This window comes from Callorhinus ursinus, unplaced genomic scaffold (genome assembly GCF_003265705.2).
Source record: "Callorhinus ursinus isolate GAN/ISIS: 27379988/994484 unplaced genomic scaffold, GSC_fseal_2.0 scaffold29, whole genome shotgun sequence".
NCBI lineage: Eukaryota > Metazoa > Chordata > Mammalia > Carnivora > Otariidae > Callorhinus > Callorhinus ursinus.
The window spans coordinates 2,876,122-2,896,062 of record NW_027397091.1 but is presented as its reverse complement, the minus strand read 5'-3'; the positions used below and the strand labels follow the sequence as shown (position 1 = coordinate 2,896,062).

The 19,941-nt window shown below is 44.1% G+C and overlaps 1 long non-coding RNA gene across 1 annotated transcript in view; it reads left to right on the top strand.

The window, feature by feature from the left end:
* The first annotated feature begins 18,062 nt into the window (after positions 1 to 18,062).
* LOC112827786 (uncharacterized) overlaps positions 18,063 to 19,941 on the top strand; it is a 51,119-nt gene continuing 49,240 nt past the window's right edge. Inside the window, exon 1 of the long non-coding RNA XR_003209323.2 lies at positions 18,063 to 18,198. This is a non-coding gene — a long non-coding RNA (uncharacterized lncRNA). The remainder of the gene's footprint in view (positions 18,199 to 19,941) is intronic.

Sequence of the window (19,941 nt, the reverse complement as noted above, 5' to 3'; positions counted from 1 at the left end):
GGTGGGGCAGAATAATCCTAAAGGAGGGCAATACACTCTGGGGGAAGGACCAGCTCCTGCTCTGGATCCAAGCAGCCCTATAGTGACTCAGATCTCTGGGACTTTGTCTTCCTCATCTGTAAAATGGGATGACGTTTGTCCTCTCTACTGAGTTAGGACTTGCATTAAATGAGATATTTGTAAAAATAATGACCTGCTTGAAAATAATGATAGAAGCGGTAAACAGTGATTATTTACTTATCAAGCTATGAGTCCCAAGGTCTCATTAGTAACATTAGCAATAACAATGGAAAGAAATGAAGGGAGGCTCTATTACGGAGTATGGGGGGAAGGAAATATGAAGAGGAAAAACCTAGTGAAAGCTAAAACCTCCAAGGAAATAACTCCTCTTTCTGCATCCCGACTCAAGGCCTATCTTTCAAAATAATGAAAATTATACTCTCTGAAAAATGATCCCAGTGATCATTGCGATTAGAACTTAGAACAATATTTATATATCTCACCACAGTGAGTCAACAGTTATTTCCTACGAAAGCCACGGGGCTTCAATTTCCAGAGTTTAAATAATGGGCACAGAGATACCACCAAAGAAGCACTTATTAAATATCAATATGGAATAAACTGGAAGAAAAAGAGAAAAACATCAAGCTGCTCACTGCCGTGTTTCCAACTGAGACTCTGTTCTGCAGACCCTGAGGGAGCGACAATGATTGGGCAGTTTCCTGAGGCCCAGGTTAACCCCGCAGGCTACAGACTTTCGGGGGGCGGGCAGGAACAAGTCAGTGTGTCTTCTAGAAACCTGGCACAAAGGAAATCCAAACCAATCAGATGGAAGCTTTGCAGGAGGACTATTAATGGTATAAAAGGGTGCTGGGAGATACACCTGCAGAGACTTTCCGACAGCTGACGTTGGGGCCGGCAAAAGCAAAATGTGCTGTGGGTGGTCGCTGACTGGCTCCTCCCAACTCTGCTTCCTGGGCCTGTCTTCTGCTCAGTGTCCCCCATTTCTCTCCCCTTATATCAGGCCAAAGGATCCAGGCTTCTCTGCCTCTCTCACGACATTCCTAACATAATTGATTTATCTACTCCATGCTCTTGCAGGTCTAAGGGGATATCCCTTTCAGAAGGACCCCCAAAGTCAAAGAGAATGCTTGAGGACGGAAGCACAGTGCAGCCAAGGGCTTTGCCATCGGACAGACCTGGATGTGAGTCTTAATCTCCGCTTGCGGTAGTTGTTCTCCACTACAACCCACAGTGATCTGCCTCCTGGTATTCCTGCCCTTGCCAGTTCCCCCACAGATTGAATCAGGGGGTGTCCTGGGTGAGAATATGGTGGACGTGACAGTGTACAAATTTTGAAACTAGGTCACAAAGGGCAGTATAGCTTCTGCCTTGACCTCTTGGATCTCTTTCTGGGGAAGCCAGCTATCACTGTGTGAGGACGCTCAAGTCGCTCTGTAGAGGGACCCACAGGGAGAAGAACCGATGCCTCCTGCCAATAACCAGTCGACATGTGCCAACCTCGTAAGTGGCTTGGAAGTGGGGCTTTCAGCCCCAGTTGACATCTAACTGCAGCATCGCGAGGGACCTTGAGTTTGAGCCACCCAGCTGATCTGCGTCTGAACTCCTAACTCACCAAAACCATGAGAGATAATCAATGGTGGTTGTTGTTATTTTAAATCCTAAATTTGGGGGCAATATGTTACATAGCCATAGGAACAAGAACTTAACCTTTCTAAGTAGTGGGGGCAGTCAAGGCTGATATATTTATATCAGCTTTATCAATTGTTAAAATATTGAACTATTTCTAGGCTGCTTTGTAAAGAGCCTTGGACTTGAATTAATGTGATCTTAGGTGGCTAGTTCCCCAAGGTCCTTTGCAAAGGCAAATCATATCCTCTTCAGAAGAAGGAAACATTATCTTTGGCCTCAAATTATTTCAACAGATAGTTTACAAATACCATGTCCAGCACACAACCAAAGACAAACTGAGACATGGTCCAACGCAGAATTTTTTAGGCACCCAGAAGATATCCTTCACCCACAGCTTCTGGGGTGAAAAAATTAAGGAATATGTTGGCAATGGATTTAGTGTGTGGCAGGGAGGGAGAGACCAAAGATGGGAAGGGGTGCAAATGGGGCTAATGAAAGAGGAAAGAGGCTCCCGTTGCTTCCCCAAACTGGGACCCGGCTCTGGAAATAGCAGAAAGCAACCTCTTCTTCTTGATGTTCTTCAGAGGGTAGCTGGACCTCAGGTGGAGTATCCAGAGGCCCCTACAGCCCAGATTTTCATTTCTCTACAAAATCCCATTTCCAAGCTTGGCTGGAGAATGGCAAAGTTGCTTCTTGACAGTGGCCCAAACCATGGGCCCACGAAGGGGACAAAAGGGTTTAGAAGATCCTTAGCTGAATGTTCCAGACTGCGTGAGACCCAGAGACTCCTAGAAAACATGACTGAAGGAAAATGCTTCTCCATCCAGGAAGGTGAAGACCTGGGACAGCTATATCAGATCTAGGGTGGGGGGAAGGTAATTTTTTTTTGCATTGAATAATGTAAAATAAAATGAAAACCCACTCTAGGATATTAGCAAGATCTGTGGCTAGTCTCTCACTATACAGATGAGGAAAATAAGAACTGGAAGATTAGACAGTGAGTCCTAGCTTCCCACACTATGTGCGGCTCTCCCCTGGGGGGTGTTTTCGCATACGATTTCTACCTTATTCTCAGGATATCGAGACCCTGAATTTCATAGACCAGCCGGCACTTCTTTCTCAACAACCAATCTTGTTCCGCCCAAACCGAAAGGCTCAATTTGACATCATTTCAAGTATCCCCTGTTTTTCTTTCTTGTAAATTTCGACATCCACTGCTTTTTCCAGGCAGACATCCACACAAGGTCTTTCTCCTGACCCTGCCAACTCATCATCATAGGATAGCATTTTGAGTGGTAGCATCTAGCTTATCTTATTTCTCTGTGCCTTTGTTAAGAGTTTTATACACTTATATACTCTGACAAATAGGAGCTTCCTCCTTCCTCTTTAAAGTAATTTTGATAGTGATTCCCCAGTGGAGCAGATGATGTGGTCAGAATTTGCCAGGTGCTCCCAGGCCCGTGAGGGGATGAGCTCTCCGTCCCTGGAGATATTTGAGCAGGGTCTCAGTGATGGTCTGCCAGTCTCTCAAGTCAAGGAAGTTGCTCCAGATACTGAAGGCTCCTTCCAGAATTAATCATTATAAATAAAATGTTTTGATTTCTCACCATTTCTGGGGTGCCTACCCTGCCTTACCAACCCCAACCCCCCCTCCTATCTCCATTCACAGTCATTTCCAATCCTTTCTTCTCCTCACCTCCATGACAACCCCTGTCATGGTCTGGAGAGACCCAATTTTTAATCCCAACTTGACCACCAACTAGCTGTGAAAACCTGAGCAAATTCGCTAACTCCTGTGGACCCCAGTCTCTTCCTCTCTCCCTTCATCAATGGAGCTGCTATGGAAAAGAGCAATAATGAATATGAAGAACCAACCACTCTCCAGCACAAAGTTCCTTGGTACCCAGAAGCTTCCGTAGCTGGGCCACGGTGTCTTATGGTCACTGATTCATGTCTTCCTTCCCTTTAGCCTCCTGGAGGGCAGGCTCCGGGTTTTCTCTCTCTGTATCCCCCGGGGCCCCAGCCCAGAGCCTCATGGCTGACAGACACTCCATGAATTCGTTACTCAAACATTACCGAGGTAGAGAGACGGTGCTGTTGACACAGGGTCAGACTAGATCTAGACTCTCAAGGAAGTTATATTCGAGCAAGTGAGATAAAAACAGGCAAATGCCAAGTTCTTAGAGCTGAGCTATAATTTTTAGCTTTTCCTGACCTTCTAATATGACTGCTTCTACTTTAGTATATGTCAAAATAATTGACCTAGATGGGCAAAGAGTCATTAAGCAGGGAAGCATTTCAATTAAGGAAGATTTTATTTTCCATGGGGTCTTTGAGAGCTTAGAGAGAAAAGAAGCAATAGTGAAATAATAGCAAGCAGACTGCTGCAATTAAACGTGATTTACCACAACGTAAGTATCACTTTCAGATAGTGTCAAATTAAAGCATTTAGGAAGATTGCTGAAAAAAGACTTTTTTCTTTTTCTTGTCTAAGTGAAATGCTGGCACAAGAGTCCTCCAAAGGGAAACTGCCAGATGCTGTTTTATATGCGTGGCATGTTGGTGCCTAACGTCTCCTTAGTGTTTTTGAACTCTCCATTGTCTGCAAAATTGCCACTTCACTAAAACTGCCTCAGAAATTCCCTTTCAAACGATGCAGGTAGCTGTCAGCCCACGACTGTCCTGCCTCGTCTGCATTTTAGAAACGCCGGAGTTATTTTCAAAAATACTTTTATTTAACCTCAAATTTCCTGTGTGATTCAGGAAAAATGCCAGTGAGTCACGGAAACCAGAGGGATGACATTTTACAGTGGACATATTTATCTCTTTACTTTCACTGTTAGTAGCTAAAAATTCCTCAAGTTTGACCTTCCTGTTGTCATGATATATGCCCTAAACCCTCACCATAATTTTGTTTTGGTTTAGACTGTAGTCTCTTGCTATTTGGGGTCCAGTAGGATTTGAGTAAGTGTGCGTCATAGAGGTAGAGACAGACACAGATGTAGAAGTGGCAAGGTGGGGGAAACAGTTTAATTTGTAAATTAAAAAAAAAAACAATAGGGGAGTCTGGGTGGCTCAGGCGGTTAAGCGTCTGCCTTCAGCTCAGGTCATGATCCCGGGGTCCTGGAATCGAGCCCTGTGTCGGGCTCTCTGCTGAGTAGGGAGCCTGCTTCTCCCTCTACCTACCACTCCCCCTGCTTATGCTCCCTCTCTCTCTGTCAAATAAATAAATAAATAAATAAATAAATCTTAAAAAAGAAAGGTATATATGCAAACAGAGGATTCAGCCTAATAAGTTAGAATGCCTGTTCCAGCCTGGAGTCAAGTCTTAGTGTGGTTCAAGTACCTAAAGTTTATTTCTCAGGAAAAAAATAATGTATAGATTCAAAAACAGTAGTAAAAAGGAGAAAAATCTTCCTAGATGGCAGGAGCCAAGGTGAACTACAAGGTGATAGGTGGCATCAACAATATTGGACACACCTGATAAAAAATAGGTCAAAAAATATGTGGGCTGTGGAAAGCTTATTGGTGACAATGTATATCAGATCTTTTATTTACTTAATGTAGCTACAGATGCCTACACAGAACTATTTATAGATGTGCATGTATATGTAATACATGCATGTATTCCTTTGAGGTGAATGTACCTAAAAGAAATAAAACCCAGTAGCAACTAGCACACCTGGCTCTCAGATCTTCTAAAGGAAATAGGGCTTCTTGGAGAAATGACTGATTCTAGGACTGGGGAAGGACAAGATGAGCCTGGAGCATCTTGTAGGGCCTGAAAGGAAGTGCTAAAAACAAAACAAAACAAAACAAAATAACAACAACAAAAAAACCATTGATGGGAATGTGTCAGGGGGACACAGGAACCAACTGAAGATCTCCCAATGCAAAGCTGGAAATGTAAGCAACAACATAGAGTAGTATTGGATTATAACCCAAAATGTGACATAAATACCCATGGGTCCATAACCATATAAATGAATAAATAAATAAATAAATAAATAGGAGAGAGGAGACAATACAGAATTCCAAATAATTTATGTAGATACTTTGCTCTCAAGGAGGGGGAGCATAAATTCTCACTCCTTATATGTAGGCTTTACATAGAGACTTCCTTCCAAAGAGCGCAGTATGGAAAAAGGGCAGGGGGGGAGCAGTAGTAACTTTATAATGGAGAAATCTGAGAAACACTACCTGAGGTGATCAAGGTCAGCATCAAGAGTGAAAGGTCATGTTGGTAGTATGTTCCCTTTACACTACAATGTGATGAAAATGGCATGTTACTGCCAAGTTTATCCTCCCTAAACCCATAATCCTAGTCTAATCATGAGAAAAACATCAGACGAATTCCAGTAGAGTGGCATCCTACAAAGTACCTGACCTGTACTCTTGAAACTGTCATGGTCATCAAAAACAAGGAAATTCTGTGAAATTGTCACAGTCAAGAGGAGACTAAGGAGACATGACAACTAAATGTAATGTGGCATCTGGATGAGATACTGAAACAGAAAAAGGACATTAGGTAAAAGCTAAGGAAATCTGAATAAAGCATGGACTTTAGCTAATAATAATGTGTCAGTATTTGTCTATTAATTGTAACAAACCTACCACAGTAGTGTAAGATGTTAGCCATAGGGGGAAGCAATATAGGGTATATAGGATCTCTCTGTAATATAGTCTCAATTTTTCTGTAAGTCTAAAACTTTTATGAAAAAGTCTATTTTTTTAAAAAATCAAACAAAAGTAATATGAGCTATAGGCCAAATGCAAATCTAAGGCTATGGAAGTACACAGAAAGGATATCATTGACATTAATATGCCTATAAACTTGTGTAATTCTCACATGAGGAATGTGATATTATTAATATTCTCATTTTAAAGATGAGGAAATTATGGTTTAGTAAGGTTTAATGAATTGCCTGAGTTTGGACAATTACTAAGTAATAAACACAGATTTGAACTTGGGAAGTGTGAATCCTGCACCCACAGACTTAACCCTATGTGTACATACCAGCATTAACAGCTGAAAATATGGCTTTTGTTTTAGACAAGTTGATTTGTAGATTATTTTTCTGACAGAAGTTTGAAATCAGACACTGTTGCCTATTGGACATCTTGTGGGTTTACGATTTAAAAAAACTCATAAAACTTGCAAAAAAAATGACCATGTCAGGAAAATTCTCTTCATACTACAATTTTACACAGTGTTGAAACAGATTATTGAACTTAGAATATCAGGTTTTTGCCTGAAAACTATTTCTACTCACCAAGAGATGTTCTTCAATGGAAGCAACATTATGTCCAAGGCACTGACTTCTCATAAAAAAAATTAGAGAAAAATGCTTTTTTTCGTTGAGGACAGGGACTTCTCACCATTGGTTGCTCTTAGTATGTTATGAGTGAAATTCAGATTCGTATATAATAACATTCCAAAGGAGCTGCTTATCACACACACACTCCCAAGATACAGTCTTTGACCAGGAAGACTCCATCTAGCAAATGACCTTTTCCATAATGTAAATGTGACTTTCAGCCCAAGATGGTACCAACAAGTTTTGCCTTAAAGAACTTAAAAACTTAATTTTTAAAATTCCAATGTACTCCTTAAGGTAAAGTCAGCAACAATTTCTGAACTTAATATCAAGACCCAAGGAAGATGAAAACATACAATAAATCGAGCCTTACATTCTACAATTATAGAGGACCCAGGAGCCCTACTTCTGAGGCTCTACCAGCATGATCTGAGTTTCAGCTCTGAGCTCCCCGTTTTGATCCCTCAGCATTAGTTACAGGAGGGGGCTTTGCGTGGCTGGTGCCGGATTTCCTTGGGCCTAACTTGACCATAGCATCAGACCTCAACATCATCTTTCCTTCTCTCCCATTTGAGTCTTCTTCTTCCACTATATTCAGAGGGAAAATGGTGGAAGATCTAGGCAGAAGAAAAAGTTCATTCTGCTTTTATTTTTTATTTCTTTGGGCAGACAGTAGATAGTGGTGGTGAGGATGAGAAGACACCTGGAATGGGGCGTGGTTGGCAGTGAGTCACTAAGCCGCTGGTGCAGGACAGAGGTACAACCACGGAGGATAAGGCCACGTGACATCTTCCCACACCAGGAGTGTTGAGGGCTTTCCTCACAGCTTTCTGTGTAGTTTTGTGGTGGGTGGGCTGGCAGGGATGAGAGGCTTGATGGGAGCAACATAGCACCCAAGGCCCAGAGAGAGGATTGTGTCAACAGCCTGGGCCCCCAACATTTTAATGCACACCATGACAATCCAGGTGAGAGAAATAATTCTCTTGACACCTGTTTTGTTCTAGGCCAATATATTACTGTACCTATCCTTGGCTGGGAGAGTGCCAAAAAAACAAAATGAGAGGCTCTTGGAAGTTCATTCTAAGCTTTGGCTCTTCCCACCTCCAGCAAGACATGTCACCTCTTGGCTCCAAGAAGTGGGAATAACAGCCCTGTCCTGCCTTGATCACGAGACTGGGGAAAGAATCACAGGCCACACAGCTGTCAGGGACCCTTTCCCAAGTTCCCCAACCTGCTCTACCTTTATCTGATATTTTTAAGTACAACTGTAGGAAAGGCAAGTCCTTTTAGTCAACAAGTGTCAGGAGGTTGATGATGCTATAAAGGCATCTTGGGAAACCAGGGAGGGAGGCATGAGTCTAATTCCTACTGTGTTTCCCTGGCCTCCAGCAAAGCCTCCTCTTGTATTAGAGAGGCCCATTTTAATAAATATGGACTGCCAACAGCAGAACACAGCTCAGGAAAACCACCCAACAGATGGTTCAACTTTGTATGCACTAGCCAAGGGCCAATGTGGCAGACAGTAGCTTCTTCTTCCTCTTCCTCCTCTTCTTCTTCTTCTTCTGCTGCTTCTTCTGCTTCTTCTTCTTCTTCTTCTTCTTCTTCTTCTTCTTCTTCTTCTTCTTCTTCTTCTTCATGTTGGCTCTACACCCAGCATGGATCCCAACTCGGGGCTTGAATTTATGACCCTGAGATCAAGACCTGAGCTGAGATCAGGAGTCAGACACCCAACCCACTGAGCCACCCAGGTGCCCCCAGACAGTAGCTTCTATTTGTGCCTTAAGTCAGCGTCGTGGATATAGGATAATTGTGGGATGACAGAAATCCCTGGTACAGTTCCATCCAAGGCAGACATTTCTGCTGCCCTCTCAAAGCCTTGACCACCCAAACTCACTGGCAAAGGGGATTAAGGGCTCTGGGCAGGAGGGCAGCACATTTTTGTGTGGCTCCGAGAATGGGGACCAAACTTTGGACCTTCTATTCTAGCCAAGAGCTTGGTCCTTTGACCTGTGGGCAGCACTGTAGGCCAGTCCAGGAAGTGGGATGGTGGCCTTGAGCAGGGGGCTCTTGTTTTTGTCAGGTTCCTGCAGTAAGATGAGGAAGTGGCATAGTGGAAGGTGGGGTGGGAAAGTGGGGTCCAAATCCTGGCTCTGTCTTGGCTGGTTACTTAACTTCCCTGAGCCTCCATTCCCATCTGTAAGACGGGCATGACTTCAGCACACCGGGCTGCCTTGAAGAAAGGGTCTCCCCCGCATGGTGCTTGGAGCCTAAGTTCTCAACACTTCTGTACATTACACTTAACTCCATCTTAGTCCATTCGGGCTGCTATAACAAAATACCATAGACTGGGTGGCTTACAAACAACAGAAATTTATTTCTCGAGATCCCGGAGGCTGGATGTCCAAGGCCAGGGTGCCAACATGGCCAGTTCCTGGTGAGAAGCATCGTCTGGTTTGCAGGCTGTGGACTGCTCCTTGTATTCTCACATGGTAGAAAGGGCGAGCCGGCTCTTCCAGCCTTCTCTTGGAAAGGGGCTGATCCCACTCATGGAGGGCTCCACTCTCGTGACTTATCTCCCAACCACCCCACCTCCTAACACCGTCACATGGGGAATTCAGTTTCAACATATGTGTCAGGCAGGGGGTGGGGTGGGGAGACACAAATATTCAGCCCATAAGGCCCACTTTCCAATGACTGGCTCTGTTGCTTCGGGGCATGTCGCTCTCTGTGTCTGAAGAGCTGTGTCCGACGTGTCTGACCCACAGGCATCCGTGCCCACCCCCAGCCCCAGCCCCTTTCCTCACCGCACAGGGGAGCACTTTGGAACAGACTGGCCCTGAGACCCAGCTCCACGACAGCATTTTGAGCTTGTCCCGATGTTAAAGCTGCAGCCGCAGTCTCAAAAACGAGCTCTTGCAAATCAAGAGATAATCAGTCAAAAATATTACGGGCTCTAAAGAAGTCAGCACCTGAGAAGAATGAGGTGAGCAGCCTGCACTGTGGCAGAAGGCCGATTTGGGGACAGCTTGGCCCGTGACAGATGTGCCGGACTTTGGGCTATCCGGCAGACTCTCAGCTTCAGCTCCTGCCTCCAGTAGATGAGAATGATAATACCAGCCCCCAGGAGAGGCCGTTTGTGTATTTAAAAAACAGCATCTGTTAGACTACTACGCTGATAAGGGGATGGCTGAATACCAAGAGCATGTACATCTGTCTAGAAAAAACAAAGGCCAGAAGTCATGAGATGGCTCTTTGGGAAGGAAAACAGGGGGATTGGAGAAGAGTCCTGAGGCCTGGACAGAGTCCAGAGGGGAAGCCAGGATGTTTCTATAAGAAAATGGGTTGCCCAATGGCCCTGTGCAGAGACTGCTCTCTGAGGGGCTGGGTGTCACCTTACGGGCTGTGACAGGTGGGGAGTTGGACGAGCGTCCTGTTTTCTGCTCTGTAACAGAGGGCTGGGGTCTTCGGGACTGGCGGGCAGCTAGGACCGGGGGTCGGGCACAGCCTGGAGCAGGGTCCCCAAGGTGCCGTGGGCCCCTCTCTCTCTCAGGCCCTGGGCCTTCGGCAGTTTGGGCGCCTGGATGCTGGTGAGGTTGTGTCAGGGTGGAGGTGGGGGGCTCCTTCATCCCGAGCACATCTGCTGGGGAAGCAGGAACCATGTTTAGGCTGCTGTTGGACATGGAGAGCTCCCCTGTCCACTGTGGGTGGGGTGGGGGGGGATTCTCTTCAGGAGGCAAATTATTGATTTCCCACCAACCTATCCTTCTCTCCTCAGAATCTGCAAACCTGACAGACCCCCAAACAGACCAGAGGTTGCCTCTCTTTTGTGTTTAACTCAAATGTGCGTGTGGAAGCTGAGATAGAGAATCCTTAATTTTTATAATATATATTCAGTTACAGAACTGCAGAGGGGGACTATTCAGAGAAAAAACACACACACACACACAAAACCCGGAGGTGCTACCGACTCTGTGTGTGTCTTGGTTGCCGGCACAATTGGGATTTCCTAATATGGTTTTGTTCCAGTAAAGTGTCTCCAGAAGATTTCTGTCAGCAAAACACTTTGTCGGAGTACCAACTGGGCATTGAGCTGATCTCCTCCACAGCCTCTCCTCACCCCATTGCTAAGCTTCACGGCACCTTTCTTCCAAAGCCCGATTTTTAAATTTCTTACCATTTTATTTTTAAAATATTTTATTCATTCATTCATTCGTTCGTTCGTTCATGTGTGCAAATATCCTAAGATTCTTTCTTTCTCCCTTGGTAAGTGAAAGAAATGTGAATTCAGTTCTAGAATAAGGTTAGAATATTTACTCCAGCTCCCTTTAAAAGAAGCCTGTGTCAAAGGTTGAGCCATGAAGACAGAAATAAACGCGGAGTCGCCCGGCCTCCCTGTGGGCTGTCAGAGATGCAGCCGGAGGGGGTTTCCTGAGCAAGGCATCTTGCCCTGCCAAGGACGATGCCCCTTTCTACCAATAAGCGAGGGGTTTCCACTCAGAACAGAGGGATCATGCTACAGCATGACCCCTTTCTCTCCTCTGTCAAGAAAATAAGAATCAAGAAAGCCAGAAGGGGCATTTTGAGAATGAGCTGGAGATTTTAGAAAGCAACATAATACTTTCCAACTATGCTGGAAACAGAATCTTTAAAAAAAAAATATTTTTTTAAATAAGGAGAAGATCACTTAGTAGAGTGCAACTGAAATGGCTTTCAATACTCTGTGAGCCCCAGAGGATTTGTATTGGGTATATGTCCATGAATGTTTTCTTTCTAGATGGGTTTAAGATAAATTTGAACGTCCTGTTTCTCAGGGAACGGAAAGAAAGCCAGGTGGCCTACGAGATAACTGAGAACAGGTGGCTACTGCACGTAAAACTAGTTAACTGGACTCCGGCATTTGTATTTCATGCTGTTTTCAGGACAGGAGCTGGTTGCCTGAGGAACCAACTATGTGGCTAGAGGGCTGGAACTTTTGGCCCCACCCCTGATTTCCAAGGAGGGGAGAGGGACTGGGGCCTGGGTGAATCACCATGGCCAATGATTTCATTACTCATGCCTACCTAATGAAAGCTCTCTACAAACCCTAAGTGACAGGGCTTGGGGAGGGTTTGCCTCCTTTATAATATCCTTTATAAGAAACCAACAGTAGCGGTAAAGTTTTCCTTGAGTTCTGTGAATCATTATAGAAAATTATCAAACCCGAGGAGACAGTTGTGGGAATCACCTACTTGGAGCCAAGTTGGACATAAGTGTGGCTAATTCACCATTTCCTGCAGACAGTGCTAAGACACACGTGATCGGAGGCCTATCCCCCATGAATTGCCATGGATTGTGGGCTACAGTCCATGTCCTAATTCCAAGGAAAGCCTCCTAAGAGCACTTAGCAATTAGCATTTGTAGCCCCTCACGTGACACAGAGCCTGCTCTTGCATAAGGTAGGAACGCCATGTTCTTCTTTTTTTTTTTTTTTTAAGATTTTTTATTGTTTTATTTGACAGAGGGAGAGTATAAGCAGGGGAAGTGGCGGCAGAGGCGGAGAAGGGGAGAAGCAGGCTCCAGGGAGCCCGATGTGGGGCTCGATCTCAGGACGCCGGGATCATGACCTGAGCCGAAGGCAGACACTTAACCGTCTGAGCCACCCAGGCGCCTTGGCATGTTCTTTAGAATGAGTCTTCATCAAAGGCAGGACTCTGGTCTCAGCCCATTCGGGAGATGAGATCTGGTATTTAACAGGATTATAGTTTGGTTCTCCCTGCCAGGGGGTGAAGATAAATCTGCCTGTGTTTGCACTCTATCTCTCTGTATGTGTATACGGAAAGATTACTTTGATTTTTTTCTAATTAATTATGTCTATATGAATATGCTTCAAATGCTGGTGGAAGCATAGTAGATATGATTTTTGTCTGCTTTTAAATTTTGACCTAATTGCTTGTTTGTGCTGAGTTTGGATTGCCAGGGAAATAAGGACATGCATATTTATTTACATATGATTTTAGTTTCTATGTACTACAGCAAAAGGTATTTTTCTTCTTGCAAACGAGTTGAAATTGTACTAGGGAAGCTCTTAAATGATCTGTCCCGTTTCCAACCATTACATTTCCCTAGTTCTATACTGAGAATAGATCTGGATTTTTTTTTTAAGGTCTAGCTTTAAATGAAAATCTCCTGAAAGGCTTGTAATTAAAAACAAAAAGCAAAAAACAAAAAACAAAACCCACAACAGTCTCCTCTCCCCAAGTTCTGCTCCCCAGAAGCTTCTGAACATTTAGCTCTTTTCATCTTTTTTTCTGGTTGCTTCCTGCATTTTTCTAAGTAATATGCTTAGGCCATAATTTTATGATTTATCAGTTTTAAACACTACCAGCTTCCTATTAGGCTAGATGACGAGGTAGTTCTATAAATCTACAGGTGGTTATACTAATTCTCAGGGTGATTATATTACTATCTTATTTGAAGTTACTAGTCACCATTTACATTATCATGACTTCTTAAATATTGTCCACAGCAAAGTCCTTAGCATACTGTGAAAGCATTTTTTGGAAGCAGCTTCAGTAAAGTGGTTACGATTGTCCCCTTGAGTGAGATGTCAGGACCTAGCTGATACCAACACCTTCTCCCAAGAGAAACCCCCCCACACCCCCGCCGAAGGGCACCCACAGGGCTCAGGGCCACCCTACCAAGGCCTGACCCCATTGTTCCTACTGTGCTCCCCAGTGGGCATGGCGGAGCTCAGAAAAGTCTTGGTATCTCAGCAGACTCCCAGAGACACATTTTCTGCGTGCGTGTGTGTGTGTGTGTGTGTGTGTGTGTGTGTGTGTGTGTGTGTGTGGCTCAGCTCCAGTGTGGGCCTCAGAAGCAGGGGCCATGCCCTTGGATGAGAAAGGCATTCGGAGTCACAAAGATCAGCGTTTACATCACTGTGGTAGACAGAATAATGACTTCCTGTGATGGTTAATTTTATGTGTCAACTTGACTGTGGTCAGGGATGCCCAGGGAGCTGGTAAAACATTATTTCTGATTGTTTCTGGGAGGGTTTTTCCAGAAGAGATTAGCATTTGAATCTGTAACCAAGTAAAGAAGATTGCCCTCACCAATGTAGGTGGGCAGCATTGTGGCATCATCCAATCCAATGAGGGCTGAATAGAACACAAAGTAGGAGGAAGGGCTCATTTTCTCTTTTTGCTTGAGCTGAACCATCCATGTTCTCCTGCTCTCAGATCATGCTCCTGGTTCTTGGGCCCTCAGACTTGGACCAGAATTTACACCATTGGACTCTTGATTCTTAAGTCTTTGGACTTGGACTTCACCTTACACCTTCGACTGCTGTAGTTTTCAGCCCTTCAGACTTGGACTGAATCACACTACCAGATTTCCTGGTTCTCCAGCCTGCGGACAGCAGTACATGGGACTTCTCAGCCTCCATACTTGTGTAAGACAATCCTTATAAGAGAGACCCAAATAAATAAATCCTAGTGACTCTTTTTCTTTGGAGAATCCTGCCTGATTAACTGCCCAAAGATGTCCATGCTCTAATCTCTAGGACCTGCAAATATTACTTTACCAAAGAGGAATAGTGGTAAATCTTGTTCCTTCGGAAACCCTAGGTCTAGCAAAGGTGGTGGTTTCTCAAATCCTTCCAGCTTGAGGACCCCATGACCAGTGAGGAATTAAAAGATGAGAGAGATAAATGTACCTGGAGGAATTTAGCAGAAACCCAACTGGGTTGTGAAAGATGGGCCAGATTTGGAGACCTGAGTGTCTTCTTCCATACTTGGGTAAACTGAAATGAAGTACTTTGTAGAGATAAATGATCTGTTTTCCATCCTCTGTGTGAAGTCAATCATGACATCCCCCCCACCCCACTTCTGGGAATAGTAAACCTCACCCCACACTGTCCTGTCTCCTTGACAGCGCTGGGGCCAAGTGGCTCAGCCTGACAATTTTCCAAAGCTTTGTTCTTACAACATGTTCGTGCATCATACTCTGGCACGTATGGCAGATAGAGGCTATTTGCACTATCTCTTTAAAATTATTCGGCCATGAAGGCAGGAAACTTATAGACCATGAAACTGTCTTTTCTACCATTGCCCTTTAAGTGAAATAAATTTTTGCTAGATATAAGTTAAGATGGAACTAAAAATCCCTAAGAGTTAATACATCTTTCATGATGGAATGTGTCTATTTTGGTAAGGTGAATTTCTAACTTTAAATATGAAATTACTTGCCTTTGGAACAGGTTTTGTGCTAATGTCCTTATGGGAAATGAAAAATCGGAGTGGAACAGTTTTTGAAATTGTTAGTTAAAAATAGCATCTCCCATTATAACAAGTAAGTGCACCATCAGATTCTGAAATGTTCCGGAAGAAAATCAGCAGAAATCAACAAAATGGGGTTGGTGATGGAGGTGAATTTTCTTGAAATTTCTAGACAGTGCGTTTTCCTTTTCATTGAACTGGACTCCCACAGAGGGCACAAGATGGGGCTACTACACAGAGAATAATATATTTAAATCATGAATGCATGGAAGCTTTCAGAGTGTCTGTCTGCCCCTCCTAGGCAAGGACTAGAGAAGGAATAAGATATATACACTGGATCCAGATCTTCACCTTCACCAAAATGGTGCAGTATAAATCCTGCTTAAGGGCATCACTGGGCTGTTTTAGGACAGCAATTGAGTTCTTTTCCAAACTATTAAGCTAATTTCTCAATTTCCTTTATTATTATTATTATTATTTTTTAACACAGGGGCTCATGCTGCCCCTGTTTTGTTTGGCCATCTGCTTAAATCTTAAAATCTTAAATCTTTAATTCAAAAATCACCTTTAGCTATCAGCTAAAACTCCAAGTAATGATGACTGTGACATTTTATTTTATTTTTAAATTTTTATTTATTCATTTTTTCAATTCCAGTATAATTAACATACAATGTTATATTAGTTTCAGGTATACAATATAGTGATTCAACCATTCTATACATTACTCTGTGCTTTTAATCCCCTTTACCTATTCACCCATCCCCCACCCACCTCCTCTCTGGCAACCACCAGTTTGTTCTCTAGAGCTAAGAGTCTGATTTTTTATTTGTCCCTTTTTTCTTTGTTCATTTGTTTTGTTTCTTACATTCCACATATAAGTGAAATCATATGGTACTTGTCTTTCTCTGAGTTATTTCACTTAGCATTCTACCCTCCAGATCTACCGATGTTGTTGCAAATGGCAAGATTTCATTCTTTTTTATGGCTGAGTAATATTTCACTGTGTATATACATACCACATCTTCTTTATCCATTCATCTGTCGATGGACACTTGGGCTGCTTCCATATCTTGGCTATTGGAAATAATGATGCTATAAACATAGGGGTGCATCTATCACATTTAAAAAATTTTTTTAAGATTTATTTATTTATTTATTTGAGAGAGAGAAAGCAAGCAGGGGGAGGGGCAGAGGGAGAGAATCTTTCAAGTAGACCCAGCGCTGAGCTCAGAGCCTGATGTGGGGCTCGATTCCACAGCCCACGAGATCATGACCCGAGCTGAAACCAAGAGTCAGACATTTAAACAACTGAGCCATCTAGGCACCCTGCATAAATCACAATTTAAGTAGGTGAGAAGTGTTGTGTTGGGGAAAGGTATAGTTTGCTAAGCAGAGAGAGATAGAGACATATTCTTGGGAGCATTCTATGGTTGTTTCTTGGAAATGGCTTTTAGCTTTGATTGCAAAAATTTTGCAAAATTGTTCTATTTTGGTCAACACTAGGACAAATCCACCTGGACAGAATGGGATGTTTATAGAAATGAATCTGAGATATTTACTTTTTTTTAAGAGATTTTATTTATTTATTTGTCAGAGAGAGAGAGTGAGCACAAGCAGGGGGAGCGGCAGGTGGAGGGAGAAGCAGTCTCCCCACTGAGCAGGGACCTCGATGCGGGACTCAATCCCAGGATCCTGGGATCATGACCTGAGCCAGAGAAGGCAGACACTTAACCAACTGATCCATCCAGGCATCCCAATCCTGAGCTATTTTCTAATAGCCAAAAAATAAATAGTTTGTGGTGGTCTCACTATTGGGCCAGATATTTTCCATGAGTTCCTCTGTCTACACAGGTGAAGATGTCACCGTGAAAGCACCGTTAACTCTTGTAGGACACCAAGGTATTCGGGGTTTTAAAGGTTTTCTTATTGCCTCACTATGATGGAGTACATACTGTTTAGGAAGCTAGCATTTTGTGTATTAAATGTAGATTTTAATGTTTATTTCAAATGTTTCTCCAGCTGATGATCATGTTTTCCTTACCAAGCAGCAATGACTTTGGGAAATTATCTTTCATTTAAAAAAAGAAGATCATTAGAAAAAGTGACCAAACTCCAACTCACTGAGCTGATTGGACTTCATGTTCTCGTTGACAAATAGCGGTAAAGAGGCTGGGAGCTGATTAATCCAAGCCACCCACCCAACACCCCAGAGCCGAGAGTCCAAGAAGGTCTAGGACACTATTTACAGCGGCCATCCACCATCTGAGCATTTCGCTGCAGGAGAAGATGTTCAGGGTCAGGAATGAGGACCTGCAGTGCTGTCAAATGCATGAGGCAGGGATGATGTCAGTTCACCGCCCTATTCCCAGGACTTGGTGACACTGAGAAGGTGCTCAGCAAATGTTTGATAACTGATTCTGGACTGGTCATTTTATTATTTGCTGGCACATCTGGGGCAGTTCTAATTATGGAACATGATGACTTCCTAAGGGCTTCCATGAAATTTGCTTTGTGAATCTTCCCATGTTGAGTGTCTCCAAAGCACAAGTCTGGGGCATTGCAGCAACTAACATATTGAAATTTCTTGATGACTGGGACAATGGTCCACTATCCTCCCTCTCTGAACTTGTAGGTTAAAAAACTGTACGAGGCTAGCACCTTTATATGATGGGCTTGGTATGGTAGAAAAACATTTAAGAAGAAAAAAGAAATCCTCACCAGTAATAAATGACACTATGCCCTTGGTGCATTTCTGGCTCAAGGCTCCTCTGCTCTACCTGGCACTCTGGTAGGCCAGTAGCAGCACTAAATCTCCTCTTTCCTCATTCAGGAAAATGGGATGGCCCATCCTATGCTTCTTCTCTACAACACTTCGAGCAAGCTCTGCCAGATCCTAGAATCTGGAAGAGCCTCTCCAGCTACTTGGCTGTGGCAAGCATATTGGCCAACTTTGTTCTCCTACTTGGGATACTGTGAGTATGGATTGAAAGCCCCCACTTCTGTGTCCTGAATGTTATAAAGCCATTCAAAAAGAGCCAGCCCAGAGCCAGTGTGTCCTTACCAGACATTGCTGAGCCCCTGGCCTGTGCCAGGCGCTGCACTAGGTACAGGGGGTACATGAACAATGAAGGTGTGATCTCTGGTGGCCAAAATGGCACCAAATCACAAGGTCCTTGAATATAAAGAGGTGATTTAAATGGGAGCAAAGGAGGATTGTTTCCAACTCCTTCTTCACTGTTGGGTGGCAGCCACCAACACTTTCAGCTCCCTCCAGGTGTCAGCTGCCTCCCAGTGCCAGGGAGTCAAGCATAGGGATGCCAACTAAGTGCTCCCCCAGAGATGCATGTGGCAATTAAGCCATCAGCCGCTGCAGAAGCCTGCACTCTGGTTGCTTTTCTCTCCAACAGAAAATGAATCAAATTACAGGGAAGGTTCCTTCCCCCCGCCCGCCTCACCCCCCAGCCCCACACTATTATCCATGCCAGGGAAATGAGGCAGATTTCTCCAAAGAGCTAATTGCCAATTTTAACAGAGTAAACTTGAAAATCCATGTATGGACTTTGCTAACAGATCGGGCGTGGGTCACAGAGCAGACCCCAACACCCAGAGCAGGGCTTGTGGGATGTCCCAGGAGAATCAATTTCACAGCCAGAATCCTTGGAGATTTTGCTTCATAATGGTCCATTCTGAAGATGTAGACATTTTCTTTCTCTTTCCACCTTCCATACACCCAGAGGGAGCTGCATGGGTCCCGGGGGCCTCTTTTCTGGGGCAGACCACACTGCAGCTGTGTAGTCTTCTGGGCTTGAGTAGCAGGGATGTGGAAGGGGCTTGGTCCATAGGCTGGAGGGCCCAGACACATGGGGGCAAGGTCCCTCTTGGTGTGGAATGTAGCTGAGGGCAGAGGGAAGCGGGGAGTAGGGTGAGCCACAAGTAAGGGGTCGGTTATCTTGCATCATTATATTCCGACTCAGAAATCCAAGGGATATCAGAATTTGGCCACCGACCAGGTGGTCACAGAGATATATGTATCACAGCAGAGGACAGAGCATTTTATTTACAGTTTGTGAACTTGCTTTGGGACTTTAAAGATCTCTATTTGTATTCTTTCCCCAAGCCCCACAAATGTCTGAGGTGAGCCTGTGGTCTAGGCACACGGAGGGGCAGGGGCACTCAGTGGCTGTCCCCTCAGGTGTCTGGATGAGACACCACAAAGGGCACTTCCCAAAGCAGTGGGCATGGCAGATCTGGCTTGTTAATTCTGGGGTCCTATCACAGGCAGCTGCCAGCTCGTGATAAACCTGCTGACGCTTTATCCAGCCCAAATCATGTTTGCTCATTCATATGTCATCAGCATGTTTTCCAGCCCCAGAAGTGCATCTCAACTACACTATGTACCTCATTCATTTATTTCAAATTTCCTATGCATTCACAATGACACAAAATCACCAGCTTGGACCGCATTTTTATTAACAACAGCAGAAGCGGCAAACTGAAGCAAGGATTTATCAGTGACAAGAAGTCTATAGTCAAAGAACAAAGAATGAAAATGATCAGAGCGAGATTTCCGGCGGGGGTGGGGAAGGAAAGGGGGAGCAGAGTCTGGAGAAGGTCTCATTGCAGGAGAAGCCGGAGAATTTCAGTAGAGCCCCTTCAGCAAGCCGTATTCTACTGAGACTCACAGAAGGCTCCAAATATTGAATTGGCTAATTAAT